The 24,773-nt window shown below is 53.7% G+C and overlaps 1 protein-coding gene across 1 annotated transcript in view; it reads right to left on the bottom strand.

Moving 5' to 3' along the window:
• LOC148453827 (dystrobrevin beta-like) overlaps positions 1 to 21,116 on the bottom strand; it is a 32,047-nt gene extending 10,931 nt beyond the window's left edge. Inside the window, exon 1 of the mRNA XM_088461643.1 lies at positions 21,024 to 21,116. The gene's annotated coding sequence lies outside the window, so the exon portion shown is untranslated. The remainder of the gene's footprint in view (positions 1 to 21,023) is intronic.
• Positions 21,117 to 24,773: the final 3,657 nt, after the last annotated feature.

The following is a 24,773-nucleotide window of genomic DNA, read 5'->3' as shown; positions in this document are numbered from 1 at the left end:
GAAGAGCCAGAGTGGGGAATAGCAGGCAGAGAGGACAGGAGGCCTCGCACACAGGATTACACTCTATACATGTGTGATAATATGTAGTACTGCCAGCAGGGGGTCTTTAGTATTTTACTGTCCGTTGAATGGCAGAGGTTAACATCAGTTATTCCTAAATTGCCTGCTGCACACTGACATATCTCTGTGAAAGTACAGCCCGCATCCTAAACCAAGGCCGGCAGATTAGGATTTAAAAAAATAATTGAAAATAATAACCGGTGATAGGAGGCACAGTCAGCGTGGCCGGACATGTATTACACATCACACTGACACCTGTTGTTCCTCTGGTGCCTCCTGTCTGTGTTCAGTGTATACAGCATATAGATCCAGCAATGGTTTCATGTGCCGCTACATCAGAACCTCCCTGAGGCAGAGGCACCGGTAAACTATATCCCAAAGTGCTGTGAGGCACCAAACAAGGAGGATGGCCCCTTTATCTCTAACCCCACCCACAGCTCACAGAAATCGAGGCACACAACCCCTCGGGCCTCAGTACTAAGTGACGGTGCCTCACACTGCGTACAGACACATCTACATGTTAGCCGAGGAGGGCTATAGGCCCAGAAGCAAGTAGCGGGATTGGTAGTGAGCTCGGCTTATGGAGAGATTCCATATTATACAGCATTCCTGTTCCATTAAAGTGCAGGGCCTCCTTTATTACATGTATATATAAATGAATGAAGCGCTGGAAGTCAGAGTAACAAATTTAATATGGTAATAAAAAATTCACACACAATAATACAACACTCAACCAGTGTAATTAATACAAAAATACAATATTAGCTTGTAACAATTACCAATCACTGCAGTTTTAGTATTGTTAGAGTAATTGTCCATGCACAGACATACAAAGCTGTACTATGATTAGTCTTTGTATTAGAATGATAGAATTCCAATTACATCCGTAGTGACAATGGCCCTCATTCAGAGCCGGACGCTCTGAGCAGAGCGCTCGCTCTGAATGAGGGCCGTCCTCCATAAAAATGGAGCGTCCTCCTGGACGCTCGTATAGCTGTGGGTCACCACCTACAGCACATACGAGCGTGCACGATGATGGTCGCGATGGTCTTGACCATCGCGACCAGAAGCCTGTGGTCGGGGTTTTCGACCACAAGCCCTGGAGTGATTTTGGCTCTATCAGAGCCAAAATCACTCCCACTGACATCACTAGTGATGTCAGTGGGGCCGGCTTTTGACGGTAGGCGTTCCCTTGGGAACGCCTCCGTCTGGCAGGCACGCCCCCGGCACGCCCACCAAAGGGGGCGTGCTGTCAATCAACATCGACAGCACGCCCCCTTTGATCAGACACAACGAGCGAAGGAAAATCCTTTGCTCGTCGCGTCTGGCGCATGCGCACGACGGAGCTCCCTCCGTCGTGCGCATGCGCAGTGCACACCATCGACCCACTTGCGAGCGGACAGCCGCTTGCGAGTGAGTCTGAATGAGGCCCAATGTCCCAGTCTGGCTGTATACTGATAAAAATCGGATCTGTTTAACATCAGATGAGGCTGCGACCATCTCTGCCTGTCGCCTAATATGAGGCTGCGACCATCGCTGCCTGTCGCCTGATATGAGGCTGAGACCATCGCTGCCTGTCGCCTGATACGAGGCTGCGACCATCGCTGCCTGTCGCCTGATATGAGGCTGAGACCATCGCTGCCTGTCGCCTGATATGAGGCTGCGACCATCGCTGCCTGTCGCCTGATACGAGGCAGAGACCGTCACTACCTGTTGCCTGATACGAGGCTGAGACTATCACTACCTGTTGTCTGATACGAGGCTGAGACCATAGCTGCCTGTCGCCTGATACGAGGCGGAGACCATCGCTGCCTGTCGCCTGATATCAGGTTACTGACCCATGTGTGATGAGTGTGTGGGAATGTGTGAGAATACTCCTCTCCCTGATATAAGGACAGATAGAAGGACTGGTTGGAGACACTCCTCTCCATGATATAAGGACAGATAGAAGGACTGGTTGGAGAACACTCCTCTCTCTGATATAAGGACAGATAGAAGTACTGGTTGGAGAACACTCCTCTCCATGATATAAGGACAGATAGAAGGACTGGTTGGGGAACACTCCTCTCCATGATATAAGGACAGATAGAAGGACTGGTTGGGGAACACTCCTCTCCATGATATGACAGATAGAAGGACTGGTTGGGGAACACTCCTCTCCATGATATAAGGACAGATAGAAGGACTCGTTGGAGAATACTCCTCTACCTGGTATAAGGACAGATAGAAGGACTGGTTGGAGAACACTCCTCTCCATGATATAAGGACAAATAGAAGGACTGGTTGGAGAACACTCTCTCCCTGATATAAGAACAGATAGAAGGACTGGTTGGAGAACACTCCTCTCACTGATATAAGGACAGATAGAAGGACTGGTTCGGGAATACTCCTCTCCCTGATGGAAGGACAGATATAAGGACTGGTTGGAGAATACTCCTCTCCAGATATAAGGACAGATAGAAGGACTGGTTGGAGAACACTCCTCTTCCTGAGAGAAGGACAGAGAGAAGGACTGGTTGGAGAATACTCCTCTCACTGATATAAGGACAGATAGAAGGACTGGTTCGGGAACACTCCTCTACCTGATGGAAGGACAGATATAAGGACTGGTTGGAGAATACTCCTCTCACTGATATAAGGACAGATAGAAGGACTGGTAGGAGAATACTCCTCTCACTGATACAAGAACTGGTTGGAGGACACTCCTCTCCCTGATATAGGGACTGGTTGGAGGACACTCCTCCCCTGATAGAAGGGCTGGTTGGAGGACACTCCTCTCCCTGATAGAAGGGCTGGTTGGAGGACGCTCCTCTCCCTGATAGAAGGGCTGGTTGGAGGACACTACTTTCCCTGATGTAAGACTGGCTGGAGGACGTTCCTCTCCCTAATATAAAGACTGGTTGGAGGACACTCCTCTCCCTGATATAAGGACTGGTTGGAGGACGCGCCTCTCCCTGATATAAGGACTGGTTGGAGGACGCGCCTCTCCCTGATATAAGGACTGGTTGGAGGTCACTCCTCTCCCTGATATAAGGACTGGTTGGACACACCTCTCCCTGATATAAGGACTGGTTGGAGGACACCCCTCTCCCTGATATAAGGACTGGTTGGACACTCCTCTCCCTGATATAAGCACTGGTTGGAGGACACTCATCTCCCTGATATTAGGACTGGTTGGACACACCTCTCCCTGATATAAGGGCTGGTTGGAGGACGCTCCTCTCCCTGATATAAGGACGTAGGGAAAGGAATGACCTAAGAAAGACCCGCTATGTGCTGTAAGGAGAGACTGGCTGGACAACGGTCACGATTGTGGTGATGGCACGCATGAAGAAAACAAAACGGATTTTAAGTGCATTATTTAAAAGTTAAAAATGATTGGACATGAATCATTCAGAGGAATATATAAAGCAAAAATGAACAGCATTTGTCTTATTAAAATGATTTGTCATGTTCCTGCCAGATTGCATCTCACATTACACAGCTACAGAGATTGAGTTCATTTACATCAATGTCTAACTAACATTACAATGAAATAAGTGATAGCAGTGAAAGGGCGCCACCTGGTGAGTAGAATACAGCAATACACACCACACACAGGTCTGGCATGCAGCTTCCCACCTTATTACCTTTCACTTTTTATTTATGATCAGTTTCACCCCAGAAGCCAGAGCTGCTCTTCCAATGTAAGGTGACAATGAGAGTGACATGATAAAAGGCTATGTGACGTGGTTGTGCCAGGGTAACCCCATGCACACAATCTGATCATTAGCTGCACCCTCAGTGCCTCCTGCAGAGCCAGCACTTCCCAGGAGCGTCTGGCAGGACATGAAAGAAGTTGTTCCTTGAAGTTTGAGGTGTCTGGTTTCATGGAAAGAGACAGAGTTCATTCATTAAACAGCGTCCAGGTGTGGCATCTTCTCAGGCACAGGGTAACGAGCTATGCCACCACGGGTAACTCGCGTGAAACAAAAATACCTCAAGTCTTTATTAAACTTGGATACTAGGGGGTCTATTTACTAAACAGTGCTAGGAGACAGAGTGAAAAGTGATAAGAAAGTGATAAGGTGCCAGCCAATCAGCTCCCAACTGTCATCTCACAGGCTGTGTTTGAAAAATGACAGTTGGGAGCTGATTGGCTGGTACCTTATCACTTTCTGATCACTTTTCACTCTGTCTGCTTAGTAAATAGACCCCTAGGTCTGTCTTCTAGATCAGATACTGAATGAAACCTCTCCTATAGTTCCACCTATCCGATCGTGCAGAGCAGATTCCTGGGGCCTGGTTTAGTGCAGACTGTAGAGGTGCCAGGTCTGTGTACAAGCATGCATGGGTGTAGCCGGGCCAAAAGCAGCCATGTACGGTAATATGAAGGTCAGCAAACTCAGGCAGTAAAAAACAAGGGGCCTGATTCAGATCCACTCGTAAGCGGCAGCTCGTTCGCTCCGAGCGATGTTTGCCAAACTGCGCATGCGTACGGATCGTTATACGTATGCGCGACCCAGTTAGTGCGGCCGAAATTCATGTGCTCGCAAAATAGCGAATGCCTGATAATTTGAGTGACAGGTTGAGGCGTATGTGGGTGGTAACAGGGGAAGGTGCTTGAAAATGGGGAGTGGAGATCCGATCGCAGGCGTGCTTAAAGGTCAAAACGGGCATTTTATGGGTGTGCATATTTAAAACAGCAGCGTCATTGACCACGTCACTGGGGTTTTTTTTAGCCAGAACTGCTCGCAAAATTGTGGTAGGAAACACCAACCACAAGAATAGCGAGCAGCTCATACCCTGGTCGATGTACTCGATTAATCTAATAAATAGCGGACATGACGTAGGATGCGAGCGGCCAGGGGGCGTTTTTATCAAATAAACGAGCACATGTTTTGTTCGCTCGTTCAGACATGGAGGTGGCAACAGACCGCAAGGAGCGTGCGGTTCATTTGAATAGCCACCCCCTTTTTCTGAACGAGCGAGCGCTAATTGCGAGCGGCTCTGAATGAGGGCCTAGGTTCTATATACTAAAATAAATCCCCAGGAAAAAAAAACGCAGAATGCTACGTATTTGTTATGTCCCCTCCAGCCCCGGTGGTATAAACGCGCAGTCACTCCGTCCCCTGGGTTATCTAATTGTATATAGGAGGGACCGCGCAGGCAACCACCCTCACATGACTCAGCATGGGAAGGAGATGACCATCAGCCCTCTCAGCGTCAGGTTAATTAATTAATACCAGGTATAATTTTATTTCATGCTGCACAGTACACCAAAGCGAGTCTGTCACCTAAACACAGAGGAGGCCGCCATGTTATAGTCTGAGCCAATATTGGTGAGAATTCTGTAGGAATTAATACCAGTGAGATATATGGGGCACCCAGTAACCTCCGTCACAACGTCCCCAGCATGGACAGGAAACAGACTGATGGTGGTGGGGGGCACAGAGGGGATGGGGGCATGTATGGAATAGGTGTAGTATGACTTACACTGAGGAAGAGGCACAATTTGTAGCCATCCAGAATAATTACAAATAAGTGATAAATTGGAGAACAATAGAACAACAATACAAGATCCCCAATCCCATCACACGCCCCTCCCTAATGACTGTACCTGTATACGGTCTCTATACTTCCCTTTATCAGTGTCTCTATCACACGCCCCTCCCTAATGACTGTAGCTGTATACGGTCTCTATACTTCCCTTTATCAGTGTCTCTATCACACGCCCCTCCCTAATGACTGTAGCTGTATACGGTCTACACTTCCCTTTATCAGTGTCTCTATCACACGCCCCTCCCTAATGACTGTAGCTGTATACGGTCTATACTTCCCTTTATCAGTGTCTCTATCACACACCCCTCCCTAATGACTGTAGCTGTATACGGTCTATACTTCCCTTTATCAGTGTCTCTATCACACGCCCCTCCCTAATGACTGTAGCTGTATACGGTCTATACTTCCCTTTATCAGTGTCTCTATCACACACCCCTCCCTAATGACTGTAGCTGTATACGGTCTATACTTCCCTTTATCAGTGTCTCTATCACACGCCCCTCCCTAATGACTGTAGCTGTATACGGTCTATACTTCCCTTTATTAGTGTCTCTATCACACGCCCCTCCCTAATGACTGTAGCTGTATACGGTCTATACTTCCCTTTATTAGTGTCTCTATCACACGCCCCTCCCTAATGACTGTACCTGTATACGGTCTCTATACTTCCCTTTATTAGTTTCTCTATCACACACCCCTCCCTAATGACTGTACCTGTATACGGTCTATACTTCCCTTTATCAGTGTCTCTATCACACGCCCCTCCCTAATGACTGTACCTGTATACGGTCTATACTTCCCTTTATCAGTGTCTCTATCACACGCCCCTCCCTAATGCCTGTACCTGTATACGGTCTATACTTCCCTTTATCAGTGTCTCTATCACACGCCCCTCACTAATGACTGTAGCTGTATACGGTCTCTATACTTCCCTTTATTAGTGTCTCTATCACACACCCCTCCCTAATGACTGTAGCTGTATACGGTCTATACTTCCCTTTATTAGTGTCTCTATCACACGCCCCTCCCTAATGACTGTAGCTGTATACGGTCTCTATACTTCCCTTTATCAGTGTTTCTATCACACGCCCCTCCCTAATGACTGTAGCTGTATACGGTCTATACTTCCCTCTATCAGTGTCTCTATCACACGCCCCTCCCTAATGACTGTACCTGTATACGGTCTATACTTCCCTTTATCAGTGTCTCTATCACACGCCCCTCACTAATGACTGTAGCTGTATACGGTCTATACTTCCCTTTATTAGTGTCTCTATCACACACCCCTCCCTAATGACTGTACCTGTATACGGTCTATACTTCCCTTTATTAGTGTCTCTATCACACGCCCCTCCCTAATGACTGTAGCTGTATACGGTCTCTATACTTCCCTTTATCAGTGTCTCTATCACACACCCCTCCCTAATGACTGTAGCTGTATACGGTCTATACTTCCCTTTATTAGTGTCTCTATCACACGCCCCTCCATAATGACTGTAGCGGTATACGGTCTATACTTCCCTTTATTAGTGTCTCTATAACACGCCCCTCCCTAATGACTGTAGCTGTATACGGTCTATACTTCCCTTTATTAGTGTCTCTATCACACACCCCTCCCTAATGACTGTAGCTGTATACGGTCTATACTTCCCTTTATTAGTGTCTCTATCACACACCCCTCCCTAATGACTGTAGCGGTATACGGTCTATACTTCCCTTTATCAGTGTCTCTATCATACGCCCCTCCCTAATGACTGTACCTGTATACGGTCTATACTTCCCTTTATCAGTGTCTCTATCACACGCCCCTCCCTAATCCAATCATAACAACACGGCACAGATCCATCCTATCATAACACGGCACAGATCCATCCAATCATAACAACACAACACAGATCCATCCAATCATAACACGGCACAGATCCATCCATTCATAACACGGCACAGATGCATCCAATCATAACAACACAGCACAGATCCATCCAATCATAACACGGCACAGATCCATCCAATCATAACAACACGGCACAGATCCATCCAATCATAACACGGCACAGATCCATCCAATCAAAACAACACGGCACAGATCCATTCAATCATAACAACACGGCACAGATCCATCCAATCATAACACGGCACAGATCCATCCAATCATAATAACATGGCACAGATCCATCCAATCATAACAACACGGCACAGATCCATCCAATAACAACAACACGGCACAGATCCATCCAATCATAACACGGCACAGATCCATCCAAACATAACACGGCACAGATCCATCCAATCATAACAACACAGCACAGATCCATCCAATCATAACAACACGACACAGATCCATCCAATCATAACACGGCACAGATCCATCCAATCATAACAACACAACACAGATCCATCCAATCATAACACGGCACAGATCCATCCAATCATAACAACACGGCACAGATCCATCCAATCATAACACGGAACAGATCCATCCAATCATAACAACACAGCACAGATCCATCCAATCATAACACGGCACAGATCCATCCAATCATAACAACACGGCACAGATCCATCCAATCATAACACGGCACAGATCCATCCATTCATAACACGGCACAGATCCATCCAATCATAACAACACAGCACAGATCCATCCAATCATAACACGGCACAGATCCATCCAATCATAACAACACGGCACAGATCCATCCAATCATAACAACACGGCACAGATCCATCCAATCAAAACAACACGGCACAGATCCATCCAATCATAAAAACACAGCACAGATCCATCCAATCATAACATGGCACAGATCCATCCAATCAAAACAACATGGCACAGATCCATCCAATCATAACAACATGGCACAGATCCATCCATTCATAACAGAGCACAGATCCATCCAATAACAACAACACGGCACAGATCCATCCAATCATAACACGGCACAGATCCATCCAATCATAACACGGCACAGATCCATCCAATTATAACAACACAGCACAGATCCATCCAATCATAACAACACGGCACAGATCCATCCAATCATAACAACACGGCACAGATCCATCCAATCATAACAACACAACACAGATCCATCCAATCATAACACGGCACAGATCCATCCAATCATAACACGGCACAGATCCATCCAATCATAACAACACGACACAGATCCATCCAATCATAACAACATGGCACAGATCCATCCAATCATAACACGGCACAGATCCATCCATTCATAACACGGCACAGATCCATCCAATCATAACAACACGGCACAGATCCATCCAATCATAACAACACGACACAGATCCATCCAATCATAACAACACGGCACAGATCCATCCAATCATAACACGGCACAGATCCATCCATTCATAACACGGCACAGATCCATCCAATCATAACAACACGGCACAGATCCATCCAATCATAACAACACGACACAGATCCATCCAATCATATCAACACGGCACAGATCCATCCAATCATATCAACACGGCACAGATCCATCCAATCATAACAACACAGCACAGATCCATCCAATCATAACACGGCACAGATCCATCCAATCATAACAACACGGCTCAGATCCATCCAATCATAACAACACGGCACAGATCCATCCAATCATAACAACACGGCACAGATCCATCCAATCATAACACGGCACAGAGCCATCCAATCATAACAACACAGCACAGAACCATCCAATCATAACAACACGGCTCAGATCCATCCAATCATAACAACACGGCACAGATCCATCCAATCATAACAACACGGCACAGATCCATCCAATCATAACACGGCACAGATCCATCCAATCATAACAACACAGCACAGATCCATCCAATCATAACAACACGGCACAGATCCATCCAATCATAACACGGCACAGATCCATCCAATCATAACACGGCACAGATCCATCCAATCATAACACGGCACAGATCCATCCAATCATAACACGGCACAGATCCATCCAATCATAACACAGCACAGATCCATCCAATCATAACACAGCACAGATCCAGCCAATCATAACAACACGGCACAGATCCATCCAATCATAACACGGCACAGATCCATCCAATCATAACAACACGGCACAGATCCATCCAATCATAACACGGCACAGATCCATCCAATCCTAACAACACGGCACAGATCCATCCAATCATAACAACACAGCAGTATATAGATAGCTACAGTATGTATATATGCAGCTTATATCACTGAAAATAAATATATACAGATGTGTCCTTTTAAACCGTGGCTTCAGCTGCACTAAATAGCCCCTCTCTGTACGCCCGATCCGTGCGACTAGGATACGCCGAGCACTTTTCTTTTTTTGCGCAAAATTTGCAAGTTATTCACATAAACAACCGGTAGCGACATAACTGCATTGCTAGCGTACACTAATCAATGGGGTGTGCGACGTTTGTACATCTGTGTGACTGAGGGCACGATTCATAGGCGGACGGAACCTGAACACAATACCGATGTTGGCAGGGTTGAGCGATTATTTGGCACTGCGCAAAAAAAAATACTGAAAACCCCTATGGCGCCTGTATACCACTGAGTGTACGCTGTTACACACGGGATCACTGGCTTTAGGAGCAGAAAGTTAAAACCATGCGCTTTCCTGGGCGATGACCCTGAAATATGCGCAAAAATAAAGTCTGTCTCATGGGCGTGTTGTGGGAGTGTCTGTGAGCGCGGCAGAGCCACGGACGCCATGTTTATACAGAGTTGAGAAGGAGACACCGCGCCTGTCATTGGCTGGTGCAAGGGCGGCTGGCGCTCTCCATGGTGCGCCGATTGTGGATTGTTCAGAACAGGCAGAGTTGCTCCGTCCACGGGCAGTGAAAGTTGGCGTCTCAGGGCCGCACTCTCCGGATAGCGCTAATGCACAAGGGGAAGGCTGAAACGAGCGTTTTCATATTACCACTTCCCGGAGCCTGAATCTGTATAAGAAGTGCTACGACGCAGCGGACGCGACGTTACCTCACGCCAAATTCCACAGCGCTCCCTCTGTGACTGTACCTGTGTAAATACAATTCCTGAGCGGTTAGTGTCGCCGCTTAGCGTCTCTGGTACGCGGTGAGCGGTATTTCGCTGCGTCTGCGACGCAACCAAGATTCAAAACGACATGTAATATACAATACGCTCCTCGCCTCAATCTGCCAGCATCCCACGGGGGCTGCGGTATCGGAGATATCCACTGTGGTCCCACTTTCATACATGGGGGTGATACTAAATATTTGCGGTTAACCCCCCCCCCACTAATAAGCCACTAATAATTAATGGTAAGTAGGCCCCATAGTAACATTACCCAATGTGTATACAATGTAATATCATACTGAGGCCCTGATGCAGGGATGGACGCTAATGCGCAATGCCGCTGTGGTTTCGTACGCAGCGCAGCTGCAAAAACATGCTAATGGTTCCAAAGATCACCCGGGCGTAATGACGTCCTCCGCTGCCTTCTCACATGCGTACGACGTCGCTTACCTGCGTAAATATCGCAACACTGACGCACATCGAGCGCCCAACTTGCCCTTGCGGCCGGTCTGACCAGCTGACTCGCCTCCTGACACGCAGAGGGCTCTCATGCTACGCAGGAAATCGCAAGGGCTAATTTATGCGTGCCCATGTACCGGCGTCCTAACCGTCAGACGCGCCTGCGTCTTCCTGACCACCTCCCGTTACCACCCCGAAACTACCTGTCACTCACACTGTAAGTGGATCCTCTGTGCATCCGTAATCGCGGTGCGATCGCTGCGCAGGCGCCGTGTGATTTATACGGACGTGCAGTGGCAAATAATCGCTTGATCTGCGCCGTAATCACCATTATGTCCATCTCTGAATCAGGCCCTGAAACACCGTATGCAAATGATAGAAGTGTTATTAATGAATGCAAATATCAGCCAAGTACTGTGATTGGATGGGCGCTACGTTATATAATAGCAGTCACATTAATGATCTATATACAGCAGGAGGGACAGAAGTGGCTGCCGATCGCCAGAGTCGTCATCAGTATGTTACACCCACCAGAGAAACGCCTGCTGTCACCCACGTGGCTCCCCTGAGGTCTGTACGAGGGGGATGAGGCCCTTACTGTACGCCGCCAAGGCTCGCACGTTTCCCTCTTTCTCTAAGCGTTAGATGCATCTGAGTCCGTTTATGGGGCCTGAGATTTACGCTATGATGTTTTTGCAAATGGAGCGATTTTTTGCCATTGCGCATACATCTGAGTCACGGTACAAGACCGTAGTCACACGCGGCGAGTCTGCATTCGCAGTGTGGGTGACATACACACTGGACGATGTGTACCCAGCGCGATGTCGCTAGTGACGGTACCCGATGCCGGCAGTGATGAAACGACGGTGGGGGCCATGCTGCATAGTGACATACACACTGGACGATGTGTACCCAGTGCGATGTCGCTAGTGACGGTACCCGCTGCCGGCAGCGATGGAACAACGGCGGGGGCCATGCTGCATAGTGACATACACACTGGACGATGTGTACCCAGCGCGATGTCGCTAGTGACGGTAACCGATGCCGGCAGCGATGGAACAATGGCGGGGGCCATGCTGCATAGTGACATTGGAGCTCATTCAGACCTGATCACAAATTGCGGCCGTTCGCTGGCAAAAGGGGCTGGATATTTAAATGAAGCGCTCGCATTGCGTCGTGTATGGGCACCCTTTATGTCTTTGCGAGCTATGGCAAAGTGCGCTCGCAAGTGTATAAAGACGCCCCCTTGCCACTCGCAGTACACGTCATCTCCAGGAACTGTAGGATTAATCGGGAACATGGAGAGCCATCGGAGCTGCTCGCAGCCCTTGAGGTTGTCTTTCCCCACCGCAAGCACAGCGATCAGTGCGGCCTGACATACAGGCAGGTGACGTGTACCATGACGCTACTTTGCTAATTATGCACGCCCTTTACACGGCGTTTTGACGGCCTGACACGCCTGCGTTTGCACATCCACTCCCCCGTTCACATGCACCTTCTCCTGTTACCACCCATCACTCAAAGCAGCGACCTGATAGTGGCTTACGAGCAACCAAAATTACATCGCAAAGACTGGCTTGCGCACGCGCACTGGGAATTATACGCATGCTCAGACGGAGGAAAATCGCTCAGATCGAGCGCAACTTAGCGACAGGGTATGAATCAGGTCCATAGTGCATACATACTGGACGATGGCAGCAGCGATGGAACGACGGCGGGGGCCATGCTGCATAGTGACGATATGAACGATTTGTCATTACAATGCATCAGTATCGGCCAAATCGTTCATAAAATCATCTAGTGTGTACCCAGCTGTACTCGGGGAGTTGGCGTTTGCCTGATCTGCGTCCGATGCTGCGTTTGCGCGTATAGTTGCGAACAGCTGCGAGGGCTCTTGTGGGCGTCTCAATACAAGTCCCGACCGCTGTTGCATTAGCATATATTAACAGCTGCGGCAGCATTAGTGCACATCTCTGAATTAGGCCCATGTTACAGAAATGCATATTAAATCCCCACGCACACCTCCATCTGCACACCGCCCTCTGTGCACCTCCATCTGCACACCGCACTCTGCACACCTCCCTCTGCACACCGCCCTCTGCACACCTCCCTCTGCACACCGCCCTCTGCACACCTCCCTCTGTACACCGCACACCTCCATCTGCACACCGCCCTCTGCACACCGCCCTCTGCACATCTCCCTCTGCACACCGCCCTCTGCACACCGCCCTCTGCACACCTCCATCTGCACACCTCCATCTGTACACCGCACACCTCCATCTGCACACCGCCCTCTGCACACCTCCCTCTGCACACCGCCCTCTGCACATCTCCATCTGCACACCGCCCTCTGCACACCTCCCTCTGCACACCGCCTCTGCACACCGCCCTCTGCACACCTCCCTCTGCACACCGCCCTCTGCACACCTCCCTCTGCACACCGCCTCTGCACACCGCCCTCTGCACACCGCCCTCTGCACACCTCCATCTGCACACCGCCCTCTGCACACTGCACGCCGCCCTCTGCACACCGCCCTCTGCACACCTCCCTCTGCACACCGCCCTCTGCACACCGCCCTCTGCACACCTCCATCTGCACACCTCCATCTGTACACCGTACACCTCCATCTGCACACCGCCCTCTGCACACCTCCCTCTGCACACCTCCCTCTGCACACTGCCCTATGCACACCTCCATCTGCACACCTACATCTGCACACCACCATCTGTACACCGCCCTCTGCACACCGCCCTCTGCACACTGCCCTCTTCACACCTCCATCTGCACACCGCCCTCTGCACACCTCCATCTGCACAACTCCATCTGCACACCACCCTCTGCACACCGCCATCTCTACGCCCTCTGCACGCGTCCATCTGCACACCTCCCTCTGCACACCTCCATCTGTACACCGCACACCTCCATCTGCACACCGCCCTCTGCACACCGTCCTCTGCACACCGCCCTCTGCACACCGCCTTCTGCACACCGCCCTCTGCACACCGCCCTCTGCACACCGCCCTCTGCCCTCTGCACACCGCCCTCTGCACACTGCACGCCGCCCTCTGCACACCTCCATCTGCACACCGCCCTCTGCACACCGCCCTCTGCACACCGCCCACTGTACATCGCCCTCTGCACACCTCCCTCTGCACACCGCCCTCTGCACACCTCCATCTGTACACCGCACACCGCCATCTGCACACCTCCCTCTGCACACCGCCCTCTGCACACCTCCCTCTGCACACCGCCCTCTGCACACCGCCCTCTGCACGCCGCCCTCTGAACGCCTCCCTCTGCACGCCTCCCTCTGTACGCCTCCCTCTGCACGCCGCCCTCTGCACGCCGCCCTCTGCACACTGCCCTCTGCACACCTACCTCTGCACACCGCCCTCTGCACACCGCCTTCTGCACACCGCCCTCTGCCATCTGCACACCGCCCTCTGCACACCTCCATCTGCACACCGCCCACTGCACACCACCCTCTGCACACCACCCTCTGCACACCGCCCTCTGTACATCTCCCTCTGTACACCGCACACCTCCCTCTGCACACCGCCCTCTGCACACCGCCATCTGCACACCATCTGTACACCGCACACCTCCCTCTGCACACCTCCCTCTGCACACCGCCCTCTGCAAACCGCCCTCTGCACACATCCATCTGCACACCGCCCTCTGCACACTGCCCTCTGCACACCTCCATCTGCACAACTCCCTCTGCACACAGCCCTCTGCACGCCTCCCTCTGCACGCCGCCCTCTGCACACCTCCATCTGCACACCGCCCTCTGCACACCGCCCTCTACACACCGCCCTCTGCACACCTCCATCTGTACACCGCCACCTCCATCTGCACACCGCCCTCTGCACACCGCCCACTGCACACCTCCCTCTGCACACCGACTTCTGCACACCGCCCTCTGCCCTCCGCCCTCTGCACACCGCCCTCTGCACACCGCCATCTGTACGCCCTCTGCAACCGACTTCTGCACACCACCCTCTGCACATCGCCCTCTGCACATCGCCCTCTGCACACCGCCCTCTGCACACCGCCATCTGTACGCCCTCTGCACGCGTCCATCTGCACACAGCCCTCTGCACACCGCCCTCTGCACACAGCCCTCTGCACACCGCCCTCTGCACACCACCCTCTGCACACCACCCTCTGCACACCTCCCTCTGCACACCGCCCTCTGCACACCGCCCTCTGCACACCACCCTCTGCACATCTCCCTCTGCACACCGCCCTCTGCACACCTCCCTCTGCACACCGCCCTCTGCACACCTCACTCTGCACACCGCCCTCTGCACACCTCCCTCTGCACACCGCCCTCTGCACACCGCACTCTGCACACCGCACTCTGCACACCGCACTCTGCACACCTCCATCTTCATACCTCCATCTGCACACCGCCTCTGCACACCGCCCTCTGCCCTCTGCACACCGCCCTCTGCACACTGCACGCCGCCCTCTGCACACCTCCATCTGCACACCGCCCTCTGCACACCGCCCTCTGCACACCTCCCTCTGCACACCGCCCTCTGCACACCTCCCTCTGCACACCACCCTCTGCACATCTCCCTCTGCACACCTCCCTCTGCACACCTCCCTCTGCACACCACCCTCTGCACATCTCCCTCTGCACACCGCCCTCTGCACACCTCCCTCTGCACACCGCCCTCTGCACACCTCCCTCTGCACACCGCACTCTGCACACCTCCATCTTCATACCTCCATCTGCACACCACCTCTGCACACCGCCCTCTGCACACCTCCCTCTGCACACCACCCTCTGCACACAGCCCTCTGCACACCTCCCTCTGCACACCGCCCTCTGCACACCGCCCTCTGCACACCGCCCTCCGCACGCCGCCCTCTGCACGCCGCCCTCTGCACGCCGCCCTCTGCACACCGCCCACTGCACACCTCCATCTGCACACCGCCCTCTGCACACCGCCCTCTACACACCGCCCTCTGCACACCTCCATCTGTACACCGCACACCTCCATCTGCACACCGCCCTCTGCACACCTCCCTCTGCACACCGCCTTCTGCACACCGCCCTCTGCCCTCCGCCCTCTGCACACCTCCATCTGTACACCGCACACCTCCATCTGCACACCGCCCTCTGCACACCGCCATCTGCACACCTCCCTCTGCACACCGCCCTCTGCACACCGCCCTCTGCACACCGCCATCTGTACGCCCTCTGCACGCGTCCATCTGCACACCTCCCTCTGCACACAGCCCTCTGCACACCGCCCGCTACACACCGCCCTCTGCACATCTCCCTCTGCACACCGTCCTCTGCACACCTCCCTCTGCACACCGCCCTCTGCACACCGCCCTCTGCACACCTCACTCTGCACACCGCCCTCTGCACACCTCCCTCTGCACACCGCCCTCTGCACACCTCCCTCTGCACACCGCACTCTGCACACCGCACTCTGCACACCTCCATCTTCATACCTCCATCTGCACACCGCCTCTGCACACCGCCCTCTGCACACCTCCCTCTGCACACCGCCCTCTGCACACCTCCCTCTGCACACCGCCCTCTGCACACCTCCCTCTGCACACTGCCCTCTGCACACCTACATCTGCACACCTCCCTCTGCACACCGCCCTCTGCACACCGCACTCTGCACACCTCCATCTTCATACCTCCATCTGCACACCGCCTCTGCACACCGCCCTCTGCACATCTCCCTCTGCACACCGCCCTCGGCACACCTCCCTCTGCACACCTCCCTCTGCACACTGCCCTCTGCACACCTCCCTCTGCACACCTCCCTCTGCACACCGCACTCTGCACACCTCCATCTTCATACCTCCATCTGCACACCGCCTCTGCACACCGCCCTCTGCACACCTCCCTCTGCACACCGCCCTCTGCACACCTCCCTCTGCACACCTCCCTCTGCACACCGCACTCTGCACACCGCCCTCTGCACACCGCCCTCTGCACACCTACATCTGCACACCTCCCTCTGCACACCGCACTCTGCACACCGCACTCTGCACACCTCCATCTTCATACCTCCATCTGCACACCGCCTCTGCACACCGCCCTCTGCACATCTCCCTCTGCACACCGTCCTCTGCACACCTACATCAGCACACCGCCCTCTGCACGCCTCCCTCTGCACGCCTCCCTCTGTACGCCTCACTCTGCACGCCGCCCTCTGCACGCCGCCCTCTGCACACCTACCTCTGCACACCGCCCTCTGCACACCGCCTTCTGCACACCGCCCTCTGCCATCTGCACACCGCCCTCTGCACACCTCCATCTGCACACCGCCCACTGCACACCACCCTCTGCACACCGCCTTCTGTACATCTCCCTCTGTACACCGCACACCTCCCTCTGCACACCGCCCTCTGCACACCGCCATCTGCACACCATCTGTACACCGCACACCTCCCTCTGCACACCTCCCTCTGCACACCGCCCTCTGCAAACCGCCCTCTGCACACATCCATCTGCACACCGCCCTCTGCACACTGCCCTCTGCACACTGCCCTCTGCACACCTCCATCTGCACAACTCCCTCTGCACACAGCCCTCTGCACGCTTCCCTCTTCACGCCGCCCTCTGCACACCGCCCACTGCACACCTCCATCTGCACACCGCCCTCTGCACACCGCCCTCTACACACCTCCCTCTGCACACCTCCATCTGTACACCGCACACCGCCCTCTGCACACCTCCCTCTGCACACCGCCCTCTGCACACCTCCCTCTGCACACCGCCCTCTGCCCTCCGCCCTCTGCACACCGCACGCCGCCCTCTGCACACCGCCCTCTGCACACCTCCATCTGTACACCGCACACCTCCATCTGCACACCGCCCTCTGCACACCTCCCTCTGCACACCTCCCTCTGCACACCGCCCTCTGCACACCGCCATCTGTACGCCCTCTGCACGCGTCCATCTGCACACAGCCCTCTGCACACCGCCCTCTGCACACCACCCTCTGCACACCACCCTCTGCACATCGCCCTCTGCACACCGCCCTCTGCACACCGCCATCTGTACGCCCTCTGCACGCGTCCATCTGCACACAGCCCTCTGCACACCGCCCTCTGCACACCACCCTCTGCACACCACCCTCTGCACACCACCCTCTGCACATCTCCCTCTGCACACCTCCCTCTGCACACCGCCCTCTGCACACCACCCTCTGCACATCTCCCTCTGCACACCGCCCTCTGCACACCTCCCTCTGCACACCGCCCTCTGCACACCTCACTCTGCACACCGCCCTCTGCACACCTCCCTCTGCACACCGCCCTCTGCACACCTCCCTCTGCACACCGCACTCTGCACACCGCACTCTGCACACCTCCATCTTCATACCTCCATCTGCACACCGCCTCTGCACACCGCCCTCTGCACACCTCCCTCTGCACACCGCCCTCTGCACACCTCCCTCTGCACACCACCCTCTGCACATCTCCCTCTGCACACCTCCCTCTGCACACCTCCCTCTGCACACCACCCTCTGCACATCTCCCTCTGCACACCGCCCTCTGCACACCTCCCTCTGCACACCGCCCTCTGCACACCTCCCTCTGCACACCGCACTCTGCACACCTCCATCTTCATACCTCCATCTGCACACCACCTCTGCACACCGCCCTCTGCACACCTCCCTCTGCACACCTCCCTCTGCACACCACCCTCTGCACACAGCCCTCTGCACACCTCCCTCTGCACACCGCCCTCTGCACACCGCCCTCTGCACACCGCCCTCCGCACGCCGCCCTCTGCACGCCGCCCTCTGCACACCGCCCACTGCACACCTCCATCTGCACACCGCCCTCTGCACACCGCCCTCTACACACCGCCCTCTGCACACCTCCATCTGTACACCGCACACCTCCATCTGCACACCGCCCTCTGCACACCTCCCTCTGCACACCGCCTTCTGCACACCGCCCTCTGCCCTCCGCCCTCTGCACACCTCCATCTGTACACCGCACACCTCCATCTGCACACCGCCCTCTGCACACCGCCATCTGCACACCTCCCTCTGCACACCGCCCTCTGCACACCGCCCTCTGCACACCGCCATCTGTACGCCCTCTGCACGCGTCCATCTGCACACCTCCCTCTGCACACAGCCCTCTGCACACCGCCCGCTGCACACCGCCCTCTGCACATCTCCCTCTGCACACCGTCCTCTGCACACCTCCCTCTGCACACCGCCCTCTGCACACCGCCCTCTGCACACCGCCCTCTGCACACCTCCCTCTGCACACCGCCCTCTGCACACCGCCCTCTGCACACCGCACTCTGCACACCGCACTCTGCACACCTCACTCTGCACACCTCCATCTTCATACCTCCATCTGCACACCGCCTCTGCACACCGCCCTCTGCACACCTCCCTCTGCACACCGCCCTCTGCACACCTCCCTCTGCACACCGCCCTCTGCACACCTCCCTCTGCACACTGCCCTCTGCACACCTACATCTGCACACCTCCCTCTGCACACCGCCCTCTGCACACCGCACTCTGCACACCTCCATCTTCATACCTCCATCTGCACACCGCCTCTGCACACCGCCCTCTGCACACCTCCATCTGCACAACTCCCTCTGCACACAGCCCTCTGCACGCTTCCCTCTTCACGCCGCCCTCTGCACACCGCCCACTGCACACCTCCATCTGCACACCGCCCTCTGCACACCGCCCTCTACACACCTCCCTCTGCACACCTCCATCTGTACACCGCACACCGCCCTCTGCACACCTCCCTCTGCACACCGCCCTCTGCACACCTCCCTCTGCACACCGCCCTCTGCCCTCCGCCCTCTGCACACCGCACGCCGCCCTCTGCACACCGCCCTCTGCACACCTCCATCTGTACACCGCACACCTCCATCTGCACACCGCCCTCTGCACACCGCCCTCTGCACACCTCCCTCTGCACACCTCCCTCTGCACACCGCCCTCTGCACACCGCCATCTGTACGCCCTCTGCACGCGTCCATCTGCACACAGCCCTCTGCACACCGCCCTCTGCACACCACCCTCTGCACACCACCCTCTGCACATCGCCCTCTGCACATCGCCCTCTGCACACCGCCCTCTGCACACCGCCATCTGTACGCCCTCTGCACGCGTCCATCTGCACACAGCCCTCTGCACACCGCCCTCTGCACACAGCCCTCTGCACACCGCCCTCTGCACACCACCCTCTGCACACCACCCTCTGCACACCTCCCTCTGCACACCGCCCTCTGCACACCACCCTCTGCACATCTCCCTCTGCACACCGCCCTCTGCACACCTCCCTCTGCACACTGCCCTCTGCACACCTCCCTCTGCACACCGCACTCTGCACACCTCCATCTTCATACCTCCATCTGCACACCGCCTCTGCACACCTCCCTCTGCACACCGCCCTCTGCACACCTCCCTCTGCACACCTCCCTCTGCACACCGCCTCTGCACATCCCTCTGCACACCTCCCTCTGCACACCGCCCTCTGCACACCTCCTTCTGCACACCGCCCTCTGCAAGTGCTGTTATGTTACTTGCTGTGCTGACATTTTTATTTGCATGTTTTTAATTTAACATATCTAAGCACAAGATGTTTTGTGTGTGTATATATATATAGATATATATATATATATATATACACATATACATACACATATACATACACATATACATATACATAACATACATACAACAAACAAAAGCCTCTGGTGCTTAGCTATATTAAATTAAGAGCATGCAAATGTAAGTGTCAGCACAGCAAGTAATATAACAGCACTTACCCACATGTAGGTGTATGATTATATTATATATATATACACACACACACTGTATATAATACATAAATTAGGCACTCCCTCCCTACAACAGAGCCCAAACTTACCTGGACACTCGGCCATCTCCGTGACTCTGGGAGCCCCCTCAGCGCAGAGTGATGTGCGGTACCGCCTGTCACTGGTGGATGCACCGGCAGCTGCCAGAGAGGAGGAGGAGAGTCTCGGTGGCAGTTAATACATGGAGCCGGTCGCAAGCCAATCACAGCAACTCGCGGAACGGCAGCCAGCCAATCAGCAGCAGCCGCTGCTGATTGGCTGGCTGCTGTTCCACGAGCTGTGATTGGCTCGCGGAACTGCAGCCAATCAGCAGCGGCTGCTGCTGATTGGCTGACTGCCGTTCCGCGAGTTGCTGTGATTGGCTTGCGGACGGCTCCATGTATTAAATACCAGCCAGTGACTTTTCTCCTTTGGCTGCCCCCGATGCCTTCCAGCAGTGATGTGCGGTACCGCCCATCACTGCATTCCACAACGTCACCCTTCCGCTCCCCGGGCCCCCTCTCTCTGCGGGCCCGGGACTGGAGTCCCCGCAGCCCCCCCCCCCCCTGATGGCGGCCCTGCCCACAGCTGTGCCACACACACCAATCCCATAATGACAGACGTGGGTCTGGACAGTGTATGTGATGAGTGAGCCCCCATCACTCACAGACCCCCCTCTGCCAGCCTGGTCCATAAATCCTCATCACTGGCATCATGGTACAATACTATCACTACATGATTCCATCATCAGTCCCCACAATGAGGAACAGGGGGTTACAGCTACAATTCCGCTGGCTCAGAGCTGTAATCTCAGTAATAATGGAAATGTGAGGAGAATGTAGATGACTGATAGAGGGAAAGTAATGAGAAAGGCAGAGGAGGCGCAGAAACAGGACTGGCTGAGGGGAAATGGAAGCGTGCGTTCCCAGGCATCTACGCCAGCTTTATACATGAGAGAGGGTCGGGCCCTGTACCTGGCTTTATTGATACACTGACCATAGAACCGGAAGAATATTCATCCCAAGTAACAATAAACCCCTGGAAAGTACATTCCTCACATTCTCTCTTTTGCTGTCTGTATAAAGTACAAAGTCCCGCCCGGATGGCGGCGCTGACCCCGTTTCATGCTACAATACTTTCCTGTGTTCTTCATAACAGACAAGTTTAGATCTAACAAGTAAACTGAGAAGAACATCAGTAAGACACAGACCCAGGTTATCACTGAGCTTTATATACCCCAAGGAATGAGCATTACTGCCGCTTGTATATTTTATGTGGGCCCCAAAGCGCCATTTTTTCACTATTATCATTTTTATTCACACATGGGTCATTGTCAGTCACCTGCTGGTGAAATGGGAGCACTGGGAGGAGCACTAGGAAGAGCACTGGGAGGAGCACTAGGAAGAGCACTGGGAGGAGCACTAGGAAGCACTGGGATGAGCTCTGGGAGGAGCACTAGGAAGAGCACTGGGAGGAGCAGTGGAAGGAGCACTAGGAAGAGCACCGGGAGGAGCAGTGGAAGGAGCACTAGGAAGAGCACTGGGAGGAGCACTAGGAAGAGCACTGGGAGGAGCACAGGGAGGAGCAGTGGAAGGAGCACTAGGAAGAGCACTGGGAGGAGCACTAGGAAGAGCACTGGGAGGAGCAGTGGAAGGAGCACTGGGAGGAGCACTAGGAAGAGCACTGGGAGGAGCAGTGGAAGGAGCACTAGGAAGAGCACTGGGAGGAGCACTAGGAAGAGCACTGGGAGGAGCACAGGGAGGAGCACTGGGAGGAGAACTAGGAAGAGCACTGGGAGGAGCACTAGGAAGAGCACTGGGAGGAGCACTAGTAAGAGCACTGGGAGGAGCAGTGGAAGGAGCACTAGGAAGAGCACTGGGAGGAGCACTAGGAAGAGCACTGGGAGGAGCACTAGGAAGAGCACTGGGAGGAGCACTAGGAAGCAGTGGGAGGAGCACTAGGAAGAGCAGTGGGAGGAGCACTAGGAAGCAGTGGGAGGAGCACTAGGAGGAGCGCTGAGCAAAAAAGTTCCCGTTTTTTATTGTTATACCAGTGCCAATATACCTATGACTACCAGAGCACACTGGTGCTTGTAGAACTATAAGCATCAGCATGCCCACGCGTCCAGGGCCTGCAGAATCCTGTTGCACCACATAGGAAAATATAAATTAACAGTACAATAAAAAGTCCTTTTAGTCGCCATTCTCCAATGTATTAGTTTCCTAAGTCCCAATTTATGTACAGTACTTCTTTCCTCATCTTCTCCAGGTAAAGCCATGGTCACACATGAGAAGCCATGTCAGATAACCAACCCACAGCGGCATCGCTCTGATTACCCACAGCGGCATCGCCCTGATTACCCACAGCGGCATCGCCCTGATTACCCACAGCGGCATCGTTCTGATTACCCACAGCGGCATCGCCCGGATTACCCACAGCGGCATCGTTCTGATTACCCACAGCGGCATCGTTCTGATTACCCACAGCGGCATTGCCCTGATTACCCACAGCGGCATCATTCTGATTACCCACAGCGGCATCGTTCTTATTACCAACAGCGGCATCGTTCTGATTACCCACAGTGGCATCGCTCTGATTACCCACTGCGGCATTGCCCTCATTACCCACAGCGGCGTCGCTCTGATTACCCACAGCAACATCGCCCTGATTAATGAGAGCGCCGCTCTGATTGTCGCACACAACCCACGTGAGGGGTCTCAAGGCCTGATTCACTACGGAGCGCAATTCTGCTTATATGCAGTTGCTAATATCAGCGGGAATATGTAAATGTTTCCATTCGCAATGTGATCGCAGCCTGACATAAGGATATGAACTATAAGAACTATAAGCATCAGCATGCCCACGCGTCCAGGGCCTGCTGAATCCTGTTGCACCACATAGGAAAATATAAATTAACAGTACAATAAAAAGTCCTTTTAGCCGCCATTCTCCAATGTATTAGTTTCCTAAGTCCCAATTTATGTACAGTACTTCTTTCCTCATCTTCTCCAGGTAAAGCCATGGTCACACATGAGAAGCCATGTCAGATAACCAACCCACAGCGGCATCGCCCGGATTACCCACAGCGGCATCGCCCTGATCACCCACAGCGGCATCGCCCTGATCACCCACAGCGGCATCGTTCTGATTACCCACAGCGGTATCGCCCTGATTACCCACAGCGGCATCGCCCTGATTACCCACAGCGGCATCGCCCTGATTACCCACAGCGGCATCGTTCTGATTACCCACAGCGGCATCGCTCTGATTACCCACAGCGGCATCGCCCGGATTACCCACAGCGGCATCGTTCTGATTACCCACAGCGGCATCATTCTGATTACCCACAGCGGCATCGCCCGGATTACCCACAGCGGCATCGTTCTGATTACCCACAGCGGCATCATTCTGATTACCCACAGCGGCATCGCCCGGATTACCCACAGCGGCATCGTTCTGATTACCCACAGCGGCATCGTTCTGATTACCCACAGTGGCATCGTTCTGATTACCCACTGCGGCATTGCCCTGATTACCCACAGTGGCATCGCCCTGATTAATGAGAGCGCCGCTCTGATTGTCGCACACAACCCACTTGAGGGGTCTCAAGGCCTGATTTACTACGGAGCGCAATTCTGCTTATATGCAGTTGCTAATATCAGCGGGGATATGTAAATGTTTCCATTCGCAATGTGATCGCAGCCTGACATAAGGACGCTCACTTCCCCATTCTCACATCAGTATACATGGGTAACATAGCGTAATAATCACTAACATCAGACCCATACCAGGGGCAATGCAGGATTCTTACATGGTGGTTT

Source organism: Taudactylus pleione, unplaced genomic scaffold, assembly GCF_031769625.1.
Source record: "Taudactylus pleione unplaced genomic scaffold, aTauple2 ptg001085l, whole genome shotgun sequence".
Classification (NCBI taxonomy): domain Eukaryota; kingdom Metazoa; phylum Chordata; class Amphibia; order Anura; family Myobatrachidae; genus Taudactylus; species Taudactylus pleione.
The sequence above is the reverse complement of the archived record's forward strand: the minus strand, read 5'-3'. Positions and strand labels throughout refer to the sequence as shown.